A 13,247-nucleotide genomic window follows, 5' to 3' on the forward strand; every position below is an offset into this window, starting at 1 on the left:
CAGCATGCGTCCAGGATAACAAAGGCAGACCATAACATGGCAGAAATGAACACAAGTTATCAGTGAGTATCAGCATCAAGTTACAGTCACACTGTGAATATCAAGCAAAACTCACTTTTCTCTGGCCGCACACTGTGACACAAGCATTGACCAGCAACCCCTCTGCGTGGAGCAGAGCACTGGGCACAGCTGCTCTGCTGCCTGTCAGCCCTCTCCCCACACCCACTGAGCACCAAGCCCATCTCCTTCACAACAACTCCTCCCTTTGTCTCCTCCTCCTTCCTCTGCTGTTCTACCATTTTATTGCTTTAGTCATGAATGCAGTGAGTTCTGCCCATTAATATTCTCACCCAAAATTATGCTTTACTTCATTTATTGTTTTCATTTATCTGATTTGTTTTCTTCTCTCTTTCTTTTTGGGTTCCTCCTTTATCACCTCTTACTATGATCAATGTATTGTTACTATTGTTAATATAGTTAATATCATTATGAATGATGCTAACAGCAGCATTATTATTAGCATCATTATTATTATCTGTTTGTCTTTTTGTTTGTTTATTCTATTATAGATTTACTTATATTGTGGGCTGGTCCCCTTGGCTGGGTAGGGCTCTGAGGAATCCTATATATATATATTTCATAACAGAAAATAGTAATAACAATATGGGATGAGTGGATGGATGAATAAATAAACAAAGACCCCCCCTCCCCTCCGTATTGCTATTACTGCCACTTACTGTCATCATTGTTGTTGCTATTATTGTTATTATCAATATGATTATTGTTATTAAGAGTATTGTCACTATTATTATTGACATGATTTTTGAAAATCTATCAATCTACCAATATTACAATGTTTCCATTTTTCCCTCTTCAGGAATTCACCCCCTTTTTAATTTCTATTGACTGTTTTCACTGTCTGTGTAAGAAAGCCCTGTTAATGAACCTGTATCCAGAAGTTAGCGCTGTATTGTTACCGGCCCTTTAAGAGAGGCAACGTTCGCTTTTCCTATTTTTTTTCCCACTGCACGTACTGCACGTACTGCACGTGAATCTATCATCAGCGAACCAGCCGTCTGACGAGCTGCGACAGAGTGGTGTGCGCTTCTTCCCGACTGCTTAGAGAACGTGTGTCCGTGATGAAAGTGAGTAGAGGCTGATCACATTGTAATTAAGATTAGTGCAGCCTGTTGGTTCCTGTTTTGCCCGTTAAGATTTCTTTGCCATTAGTTTATTAGTTTAGTTCGCTAACGTGTTTACATGTACTTCGTATTTAAGCTAGCAGCATGCTCCGCAGTTGCACCTTGTCAGCACGCAACGGAGTGATTTATGCCCGTCTGATGCAGTTATTATCCCTTTACACCAGCTAATTCAGATGTTTATTGCTCTATGATTGCCGTGTCGACCCTTATGGAAACTTAATATGTGATCCTGTCACGTGTTGTGTGTGTTGTGAGTGATTCATGTAGCTATGTATATATGTGTGTTAATTTACTATGTACTGTATTATTGTATTGTGTTGCAGAACCACGTTCTTCTGATAATCAGAGAAGTAAAGGACTGTTGAACCTTGAACTGCCTCCGTGACTCTCTAGCCGGAGTCACACCCCCATAGTGTTACCGGCTCCATTCAGTGCACCCCGTAGAGTTCCATAGCTCTTTCGCAGTCTGATAATTATAGCATTTATTATTATATATTAATACTGAACTGTTTCAACTGCTATATTTACAACTGATACACACACACACACACACACACACACACACACACACACACACACACACACACACACACACACATATACAAACGTGCAGACAGACACATGTCTATGGGTAGTGAATTTAGCCAATTAATCTGGACACATTTTAAACGCTGCAATTTTAATTAGACAATTAATCACCAGTGCACAAAGAAAAAAAATTCATAGAAACCAAAATATTTTCTTGTTGGAAAAACAAACAAAAAACGTGGTGATGTCCCGCAACTAATCAGCATTTGGTGGCGGTGGAATCTGCTCACCGAGCCGCGCTGTTCAAACCGGGTCAAACAACCCGGCAAGCGACCCGGGTGATAAGGTGACCTTTTTTACCTGCCGCACGGAATGACGTTGAGCGTCACGTGCGCTAAATCATAATATCGCGCCAGTCGCGGCAATCAAATGCGGCATGGAGAGAGAGAGAGAGAGAGAGAGAGAGAGAGAGAGGTTCACGTCAATTCTGGATGGTTGAACATGTTGAGAGTGCAGCTTTCTATTCGAAAAAAAAACATAATGGTGCTAAGGCAGCCTATCTGCACAAGTTAATACGACTGAGACCACTAAAATTTTCATTTCTTAAGTTAAGTTAAGCCAACAGCTATTTCAGGACAAACTAGTATTTTGTTCACATACAATATTTGTGGTGTCGGTTGTAGTTATTCGCTGAGGTGCCTACATCCATTGCTGCTGCACGAACGCAGTCTCATCAGTTCATGCAGCAGAGACACGGTGATCAATGAACTAGAGCTGCTGATATCTCATCCCCCACCTGTTTGAGTCAGAGTCTAACGGTGACAACCTGAGATTACAGTCTGTCTTTTTTGTTGTTGAGATAAAAGGGATTAGGATTGGTAGGTGTAAATGAAACAAGCAATTTGACATATGGAGAGACAGAATAGCTTTTCTTTTCAATATAAATTAACGTGCAGCAATCGTCGCTGTCCACAAACAAAAGCTCGTAGGATCACATTTCATCTGTAAGATATTGTTGGAGCTGTTGGACTAATGTTACGATTTAGTGCTGGTTTGTTTAGTTTAGCGTTTAGCATATGCGTTTTTATTAAATATGTGTGCGTGTTTTTGCTATTTTCACATGAAAGCCTATGGTTATAAATTATTAATAAGTATGCAGTATCATAACTATGCTTATAACCTTTATAACAAACCAAACCGCTCGAAAATCGGTTGAAAATCGAGCAATTTAGGGCTATTTAAAAGAACATGCACGATAAGAATACATAGTTATGAGTGAGAGAGGCGGAGCGAGGTGACTGTGGCAATATGGCTGCCAGTGCGGACGTTCGATTCCATTGGCCAGCAGCGCGGATAAGACATCTAGCCTTTTGTAGATATCTATGCTGGTGGCACCTCACTTCCTGTTTGCCTCCTGCTGGGTTGCACCTGCGTTGGTCTCGCTCAGGTCTGCCTGTGTTGGGTCCTCTAGCTTACTCGGCATTAACGGCCTCACGTTGCTTTCCTGATGCCGCTTGGGATGGTGGGGCTACAAGACCAGAGTTACTGCTGCTTTGCGGGGCTGAAATCGCTCCGAAACCTCACATACGGTCCAACTACATCGAAGGCTTTGTGGTGGATGCTGGGATCGGTGTGACTGTATATATATATATATATATATAGATATATATATATATATATATATATATACATATATATATATATATATATATATATATATATGTATATATATATATATATACATATATATATATATATATACATATATATATATATATATACATATATATATATATATATATACATATATATATATATATATATATATATATATATGTATGTATATATATATATACATATATATATATACATATATATATATATATATATATATATATATATATATATATGTATATATATGTATATATATATATATATATATATATATATATATATATATATACATATATATATATATATATATATATATATGTATATATATATATATATATATATATATATACATATATATATATGTATATATATATATATATATATATATATATATATATATATATATATATATATGTATACATATATAGTATTTACACTACCCATTACCCATTCAAAGATGGGGGACTTTTAGGCCATGCCGAACCTGAAGCATATACTAATGCAATGTTTGCATGGGCAGAGTATGAAAAGTCCCCTGCGAGCACATCCTCTCTTTCAGTCTCCTTAAATGCAGAATATAATAAATTAGTGAAGGAAAATAGAGAGTACATTAAAATTGTTGGAGAAACCCTGCTCCTCACAGCTATGCAGAACATAGCACAGAGAGTACATACAGAATCAGAAGGTGAGGATAAAGGAAATTTTCTCTCTATTATGAAACTGCTAGCCAAACACAATTCCACAGTCAAAAGAAAAATTACAAGTCAAAGAAATGCAACAGATCTTGGGCATGGCACACAAAATGAAATAATTGACTGTGTCCTAGAAATGGTTCGCACTTCAATAACTCGTGAAGTTGCCCAAAGTGAAGCTTTCAGCATTTTGGCTGATGAGACTAAAGACCTTAGTAAAAAAAAGAACAGATGTCCTCTGTAATAAGATACTATTACAGTGGGTGAGGATGTGAGAGCTTCCTTGCCTTTGAGGCAGCACAGCTCCTGGATGCTGCAGCACTTTCACAGAAAATAATTCAAATTTTGCAGAAGCACGGCCTTGACAAAAACCACCTTGTAGGGCAAAGCACATGACGCAGGTGTGCTAGCTCGTATGAAATCAGAGGCCCAATTAGCTTTTAATGTGCACTGCAATGCACATTGTTTAAATTTAGTATTAGTGGATGGTGTGAAATGCATCCCTGTAGGCTGATTGCTTATTTCTCTTTTGCAGAATCTGTGTGTCTCTGTGTCAGGGTCATATGTCCACCAAAGAGGGCTTGAAGTACAGAGGGAGATGTTTCAGGGGGCCCCAAGAGAGTTACCAAGACTTATAAAGACCAGGGTTTTTCCGGCCTGCAAGATGATTTTGCAAAGTATAAAAACTGCAATTTTTCAATGAAAGAAACTGCTGTTCTAAACGTGTCCACTTGATGTCGCAATATCGTTTCTGCTTCACAAACAAACATAATGGGGCTGAGCAAGTCGGCACAAGTACATCCACTCACATCTCCTATTGGCTACCCTCATTGCCCCAAAATGCCCAGAGTTGATACAGAGCAGTGTTGCAAACTTGCCGACTTTCTCATTAAATCTGGTGACTTTCCAACTCCCCATGGCAACTTTTTTTTTGTTTTTTGTCAAAAGCGACTAGTGACAAATCTGTTGACTTTTCCTCGGGTGCTGCCACAAGCTCCTCCCTGCCCCAATATAGTCACGAGTTGCGAGTCAAGCCGTGCGTTACGCGGCAGTCTTGGGCAATCACTGCATCTTACTCACACAGCCTCAGTCACTTGCTCACCCTTAATTCCAAAAGGAACTTATAGTCCAACAACAATCATCTTAAATAAGGTGGCTAAAACTAAGAGCTAAAGATATGCGAAACTCAAAAGCAGCCGTGAGGCTCCGACTAGCCAAACCTCTTCACTAATCTACCATACTGCGCTTTGAAACACAACTGAATCATTTTTAGACACAATTCCAGAAAATGTCAATCATATAAAACAATACTATGTTCATGAAAATAATATTGGATAGATTATAGTCAATATATTTAATATAATTAAAAAATATATTTATATAAAAAAATGTACCGAAAACATATTTAAGGTGTTTTTAACTCTCTCCCAATGTTTTCCTCCCATACAGCATCCATTGTGATCAAGTGCAAATGGTCAATTATGCAAATTAGAGTACACAATTTTACACACTACACCTTTGAAGTTTGACAGCCAACCACAAAGACTTGAAAACTTTTGTTACCTCTGTAAGAAGTTGGTGGAGGAAAAGTCCAGAAACAACACACAATCAATGCATTTCAATGACATTGCTGATGCTTCCTACTTTTGCCACAACGTTGTCAAGGGAAACCCCTGAGTGCTCGATATACAGCAGATATGCAGTGCATACACTATATATTAATCTATCGATCTCACCTTTTTTCCCTGTTAATAGGGTGTTTACTACTGTGGTGCCTTAAAAACAAGGCGTGTGGGTTTGTCATGAGCTCTAAATGATGATTCTTTGTGTACTTTTAATGTTTCCCTACTTCTTTTTCCTTAAATTGGTGTGTGATGCATAAAAACGGGTGATGTGCCGCATGGAGATTGTGCAGGCCAGTATATTGCTGACATCTGTTGAGCCGTGTTGCCTCGGGCCCCCAGCAGCGCCATCGCCAGGGCCGACGAGATGCTGAAGGGGGAGAAGAAGACATTCTTGGTCTTGTCCTCGTCACTCAGCTTTGTCAACAAGTCCAGAGCAAAGGCTGTGTTGGCCTTGGAAAGAGGGGACGGTGTTGCCATTGTGTCTCTGAAAGAAATAAGGGCAGAGGATTGAAATGCACTCCACGGACAAAAGTAGAATAGAATAGAATAGAATAGAATAGAAAGCCTTTATTAATCCTACATCGGGGAAATTTGCATCATTACAGCAACAAAAAGTAGTGAAAAGAGAAGTAAAAATATTGATAAAAAGAAGTGCAAATAAAGATGGAATAAAAAGGAGAAACAAGATATTAACATGTTAACAACATATATGCTCACAACAAAAATAAAACAACTATGTAAACCAAAAAAGGAAGTAGGTTGCCAGTAGCCGAGATTTATTTTTGCCCAATGTGTAGTGTCCAGAATATTATCCAGAATATTAGTAATACAGAGACAACAAGAAAAAGACACACAACAAAACAAAATATGCTTTGTATTATTCATCTTAATTAATTCACAAGTCAATTGCTTATCCTTATAATCATGAAATGTTTTGACCTTTAATATTTTAAAAAAAAATTTCAACACATTTTCAAATCATCACTGAGCCCATTCCAAAATTGAACTCCCATAAAAGAAACACATCTATGTTTAACATTGGTCATAGGCAGATGACCCTCTGGAGTCTGGATCTGCTCTCAGTTTCTTCCCACAGGGGAGTTTTTCCTGGCCTCTGTCGCACTTTGCTTGCTCTGGGGGCCCAGTTGGTTCCCTTTTCTCTGATTGTACAAAGCACTTTGAGACGTCTTTGGATGTGATTTAGCGCTGAACAAATACAAGTTGATTGGTCCTCACAGGACACAATTCAAGACACCCAACCCTCTTAACATATTTATTTTCTCTCAGTTTCTATGCAGCTGTTTCGACTGGCTTGTTTATTTGATCCCTGGGATGTGGGGGCCTTTCTGTGTGAGGTTTGTGCAGTCTCCCCGTGGCTCTGTGGGCTCTTCACAACTACGAAAGACGTACACGTGAGATGAATTTGTTACTCAAAGTTGACTATATTTGTGAGTGTGAGTACCACTGGCTTGCTTGGTCCATCCACCATGGCCCATTGACAGCTGGGAATGGTTGCAATCACATCAGTCAGACTGGATTGTCCTCACCGGGCTGCCTCACAAACATGGTGGTGCAAGATGAGGGAAGGGTGAGGGCAGGACCCTTGCTAAATGTATGTATGTATAGAAGAAGCGTTCTCTGGGTAGTTAAACCAAACTTTTATTTGACAGTGTGTTTTTCAACCCTTTTTGAGCCATGGCACATTTTTTACATTGAACAAAAAAATCCTCTGGCACCACTAACCAAAAATATGATAAAATGAAACTTTTTAGCCTGATAATGACAATATCAGGTAATACAGGCTCACATTCATTTCAAAGCGCAGTCACTGAAAAATACAACGTTATTATTGCTTGTTTTAGACCAATTAAGTGAAATTTGACATTACCTCGTGCTACACTAGTCTAACACTGCTATAACCTACATGTTTCTGAGGTCACACTCAAACACACAAGTAGTGTCAAAGTATAGTTTTTTTGTGTGTAATCTGATTCCGTTCTGATCGAGAAAGATAAATAATGCATGTGCCATGAATCATCTTCTGTGTGAGTTCTCGCGAAGAGAGGGTGACTGAGTGGCCGTTTACATTGAAGGGCAGGCTGCAGGAGAAGTGGTGATAGCCGCCGCATGTGGCTCTTCTGCACTTCTGTAGTAGCTCCCTTTAGCGTTGGGGGCGGGGGACAACTAATAATGTGGAAATACATTTTAGCCATTTTATGGCCCCGTTTGCAAGTAGAGGACTTAAGAAAAAAAAAAAAAAATAAAATCTGAGCGTGTTAAGAAAAGCATTTGAAAAAAGAGAGAGATTACACAAAGCCATCTTCAAAAATATGCGCATTTACTCAGAAACGTAAACAAAAGGTTGTATTATTACAACCTTAGAATAAACCACAGAAAGGAGTTATTAGAATAATAAATCAATCATGAATTCATTCATTTTTCCATACCCGCTTAGTCCCAAGGTCAGGGTCACGGGGGTCTGCTGGAGCCTATCCCAGCTGTCTTAGGGCGAAGGCAGGGTGACACCCTGGACAAGTCACCAGTTCATCGCAGGGCCACATAGAGACAGACAACCATTCACACTCACATGCACACCTACGGACAATTTAGAGTCTTCAATTGACCTCACATGCATGTTTTTGGACTGTGGGAAGGAAGCCGGAGAACCCGGAGAGAACCCACGCAGACACAGGGAGAACATGCAAACTCCACACAGAAAGGTCCCAGGTCCGGGCCCCGGAATCGAACCCACGACCTTCTTGCTGTGAGGCGGCAGCGCTAACCACTGCGCCACCGTGTCGCCATCAAACCGCAATCAATCATGAAACCACAAATAAATTATTTATAGAGTAAAAATCTTTATACTTAAAATCCATAGACATAGCATACAAAAACGTCAGAAATGTGTCACATGCAGATGAACGCAACGCTTTTTAAAAAAGTAAAATGATAAACTAATGGAATGAAACTTACTTTATCTCCATCTTTGCAGCCTTGCAATCTTGGAAAAGGTTGTGAGATTTCTGCGCACAACTTCCAAGTAAAGACACCCGCTTTTATTCTTTCAAAGTGACACACCCAAACTAACAGAGCTTACCAAGAGAGTCTGGCTGCAGACCTCCACTGTCAGGACTCGCCTGCTCTGAGCAAGAGAGTCTGGCTGCACCGCCTGCTCTGAGAGGTCCGCCTGCACTGTCAGGACCGGAAGTTAACACTTTTGTACCGGAAGATGATTTAAAGCCTTTCAAATTAAACGCGTTTGGACAAGAAGTTGATTTAAAGCCTTTCAAATTAAAAGCTTTTATAAATTAAAAAATATTTTATTACAGAAGACGTGACAAAAGAGGGTACTTGGCGTACTGTGAGTGTGAAGAAGTACAGCAGAAAACAAATAAAATTAAAAAAAAATAGATCAGGTCGATAGGTACCAGAAAAGGCCCCGGCTTTGTTTTTTGTTTTTTTTGCTTTATGTATGTATTTATTTATTTATTTATTTATCTTTAATTAATATTTTATTTTATTTGTTTTCAAGGCAAACATTCTGAAAATATCTCCTAATTATGATATAATCTCTTAATTACGAGATCCTGATCTCATATTTCAGGGATCTTTTCTCGTAATGACGAGATAAAATGAAAAGGAAACTTCTAACTCCGTAATCAGCGGCAATGATGACGCCATCGCAGTTAAACAGATATATTTTTTGAGGAACTTTATTTAGAAAGAGGAATGGACTGACAACAAATAATATTTCAAAAATATAAATTTGAAACAAAGTACAGCGGAAAGCAATTCTATCCAGTTTCCCTCTTGTGCTCAGTGATTACCGTAATACCTAGTATACACAGAGCAAGCAGAAAGCGAGCGCCTGCTGACTCGATCGCTTTTAACGAACTGTTGACTTGACCACAGTTCGAGAACATCAGAACAATCCTAACTATTTGAGATGCCTGCGCAGTGTAGACATACTAATATTAATACCATCCCCAGTTTTCAGAAATGCAAGTATTTCCCAGTGTCTCTAACCGAGAAGGTAGCAATTAACGACTGTAGCACCATCGTTGCCGATTGATTACCGACTTTTTTTATTTATTGAATGCAATGCGCTTCCGTAAGAACAAGCTTTCGATTTCTATTGTATTTTCTGTTTTAATTACGACGATTATGATCTACTCCTCGTAGCTTTCACAACTTTGTGTACACTGTGTTTTATGAGGTGGATTTTTATCGACACAAACACAACCATTGAAATGTTTGTCTTGCGACGATCTCCCGGTTTTTAACATTTTTAAATCAATCATATATATGTAATAATCTAAACTTCTGGTCCTGACAGTGCAGGTGGACCTCTCAGTGCAGTGCAGGTCCTGCAGGCAGACCCCTCTCAAGCTTACTCAACTGGCTAAATAATTACAGTGCCAAAAGTATAAATCAAGAATTAATGAAACTTCACTTTGAGTGACTGGTTTATCAGCCGCAGCCTGCATTTTCTGGGTGTGTGGGGTGATGACTTGTCCTCAGTTTCATTTGGCAGACTTTGGTTTTAAAAGTGTAACTTGAAACCATGAGAAAACAAAAGCCAAACAGAACAGTGGAGATGCAGGTTGGAACACGATTTGTGTTTTGTCCACTTATTGAGAAGAGAGTTTGCCTTTTACTGAATGAATGAAACGCTCCCAAATGCCACCTTGATGTGAGGCTGTTGGTGTATTAAAATTACATTTAATCCCATCTTGAATTAAAACACCTTGGATTTTTTCATTATTCAACGCAGCAAGATTTTGTTTCAACTCTTTGTTGGCTCTAGTGAAATTGGGGCCATTGTCGGACCTCAAAGTTGACACAGGAACTCTTCTGCAAATAAATCTCCGGATGGCATTAATGCAATGCAAGAGTTTGTATCAAGAGTTCGTGCCACCTCCAGGTGCACAGCACGACTGGTCAGGCAGGTGAAAATCACTCCATACCTTTTGTGAAGGCTTCTTCCTCTTTGACCTCCAGGTGGCCGAAATAATCCACTCCAGCATGTGTAAAAGGAGCCTTGTCTGGCAACATCCTTTCCTCAGGGAAGTCTGCCATCTTCTGCTGTCCAAGTTTTCCTCTGTAACGTCTGCAGACTGTGAATTCTGTAACTGTCGTTCTTGCAGCAGTAGAGTTGGCATAATTTATCCAACATTTCTGTCAAAGCCTGTGCAACATGTGGTTTCTACCTGCGTGTCTGAGTTGTCGATGAACATGGCGTAAAATGAGCTGGGACACATGCACCTCTTTTGCCAGGATAACAGGCTGCTTGCTTTCTGATGGTAATGCTGACCGATGTAAACGACCTCCAACTCCAAGAAGGCCACCATCTAGTACAGGATCCAACTCCTAGAGTGGACTGTCCTTGGCAATGTTGTTTGAGCCACGTGTCAGTGAGGCAATTTAATTTCTAAATCTGTTTCTGAGCGAAACAAATGATTGCCTTTTCTGCCTGATCATAACTTTGTGTAGTCAAGATCTTCCCTCCAAGTGTGGCTTTGAAACACCGAAGCTTCTGATTGAGAGAATTTGTTGCTGCAGTTTCTTTGTCACTTTCAGTGTTCCTTTCTCTTTTGGCTAAAGGAGCAAAAGAACATTTTTAAGCTCAAGGAACCAGGCAACAGATGAATGAGGCGAGTTGTGGGATCTTCTGGTTGCTTGACAATTGCATACACTGCTGAATTTCTTTTAATTTCTGGGTCGTGTTGAGGGAAGATGCCTCCTTTTCCTGGTTACCTCGGGCATTCGTTGATCGGAATAACGGACACGAGGCTAATAGTCAAAGTTAACAATTTAATAAAAGTTCAGTATTAAGCCACAATTGAATAAATGATGCGCAGCGCTCCGAGCGTTCTCTTCTCCCTCCGGATCGAGAAGCGCGCCCCCTCCTTCGAGGTGTCGTCCTTTTTCCTCCTTCTGCCAGCGGGGGCGTTACCGGGGTCCTAGCGCCGACAGGTGCTTGTCAGCTGATGGTTGTCATGGCAGCGATGCATCGTGAGAATGAGACTCATTCTCACGGCCCGCTTAGTTTGAGGAGGATGTTGTCGTCTTCGAGTCTCTTTTCTCAGGATGCCAGCCGCACCTGCGTCTTGGTTCGTTTTATCTGCACACAAGCTCAAACAACAGGTTTTCCAACAACACCGCCGCTCTCACGGGAGCAGACGGCCTCTCATTTCTTATCTTCTATTCTCACACGTAAGGCTATGGCAATGGTTCTCATAACATACTCAGCAGCTGCATGATAGTAAACAGTAGGTTCAAGATATTAATTTCCCACAAAGTTTTCCCACTAGCAGTAAGTTTCAGAAAAGTTCCCACACTGCAGAAGTAATAAAGGACATTTAACAGTCTTCTGGCTTTCTCTGCACCTCTCCCCCCCCCCCCCCCCCCCCCCTCATTTATACAACGCGGAACTGTGCAATTTGTTGTTATATATAACAATATACAGCTTACTTGAAAACAGAGAGAAAAAGATAGAAAAGCACTTCTATTTAACGCAATCGTCCCAAACTATTATGGACGGGTGAACAGTGACATCTACTGGACAAAGTGGCAATGCATATGTGGGGACAAAACCAAACAAAACAGCAAAAACACCTTCCCTCAACAAAGGAAACATACCTGCAGAAGACAATAAAGGACATTTGACAGTCTTCTGGCTTTCTCTGCACCTCTTGTTCCCCTCAACGAGCAAAACAACAAAATTGGAAAAAAAAAAAGGTGGCAAGTCGGCCCTGTTGTCTCTGCTGTGCTAGCCGCATAGCAGCCTGCCACAGCACAATCGGCGCGAAGACAAAATTGTCAATAAAAACTAGAATTAATAATTAAAATTCACATAAAACAAACGTGTAACAGTAGCGGTATTTACATGAGACTGGTGTACCCCAACTGGAGCATTAATAGATCGTTCCTGACGGAAAATAACTATAAATCGCAGCAGCAGCATCCATTAACATGACTTACCCTCATGTATACAACGTGGAACTGCCAGCATAAGACTGTATGTGTTTTATTGCTTTTATTGTTTTACTGTTGGTTTTTATGCTTTTATGTTTTTCTGTACAGCACTTTGTGTCAGCTGTGGTTGTGTTTAAAGTGCTTTATAAATAAAGTTGAGTTGAGTTGAGTCACCTGAACTTTCCATCACCTGTGGTGGGTCCCGACTAACACCTGGAGGAAACACACAGCTGCTGTGAAAACAGAGCTGCAGCAGCAGCAGGACTGGAGTCAGCTGCCCCCTAGTGGAGCAGACTGTTACTGCAGCACTCATCTGCCGTTCTGTGTGTGTGTGTGTGTGTGTGTGTGTGTGTCAGAGGGTGGGTGGGTGTGTGCGTGTGTGTGTGTGGCATCATCCTCCTTCATGCCAGAGAAATATCAGCTGTTTCCTACATTGACTGATGTGCTTTTGAAACTTTGATCTTGTCTTCACAGTGTTCACTTTCTAAATGTCTGTGGTGAATACATAGAGATCTTGACAGGAGAGAAATGTACTAACAAGCAGAGAC

The 13,247-nt window shown here is 40.2% G+C and overlaps 1 long non-coding RNA gene across 1 annotated transcript in view; it reads right to left on the reverse strand.

The window, feature by feature from the left end:
- Positions 1-916, reverse strand: part of LOC142894850 (uncharacterized) — a 1,468-nt gene extending 552 nt beyond the window's left edge. The window contains exon 1 of the long non-coding RNA XR_012928056.1: positions 252-916. This is a non-coding gene — a long non-coding RNA (uncharacterized LOC142894850). The remainder of the gene's footprint in view (positions 1-251) is intronic.
- Between the last annotated feature and the right edge of the window lie 12,331 nt (positions 917-13,247).

The sequence above is a fragment of the Nelusetta ayraudi genome, unplaced genomic scaffold (assembly GCF_046127955.1).
Source record: "Nelusetta ayraudi isolate G7.1 ecotype Tasmania unplaced genomic scaffold, CSIRO-AGI_Nayr_v1 ptg000045l, whole genome shotgun sequence".
Classification (NCBI taxonomy): Eukaryota; Metazoa; Chordata; class Actinopteri; order Tetraodontiformes; family Monacanthidae; genus Nelusetta; species Nelusetta ayraudi.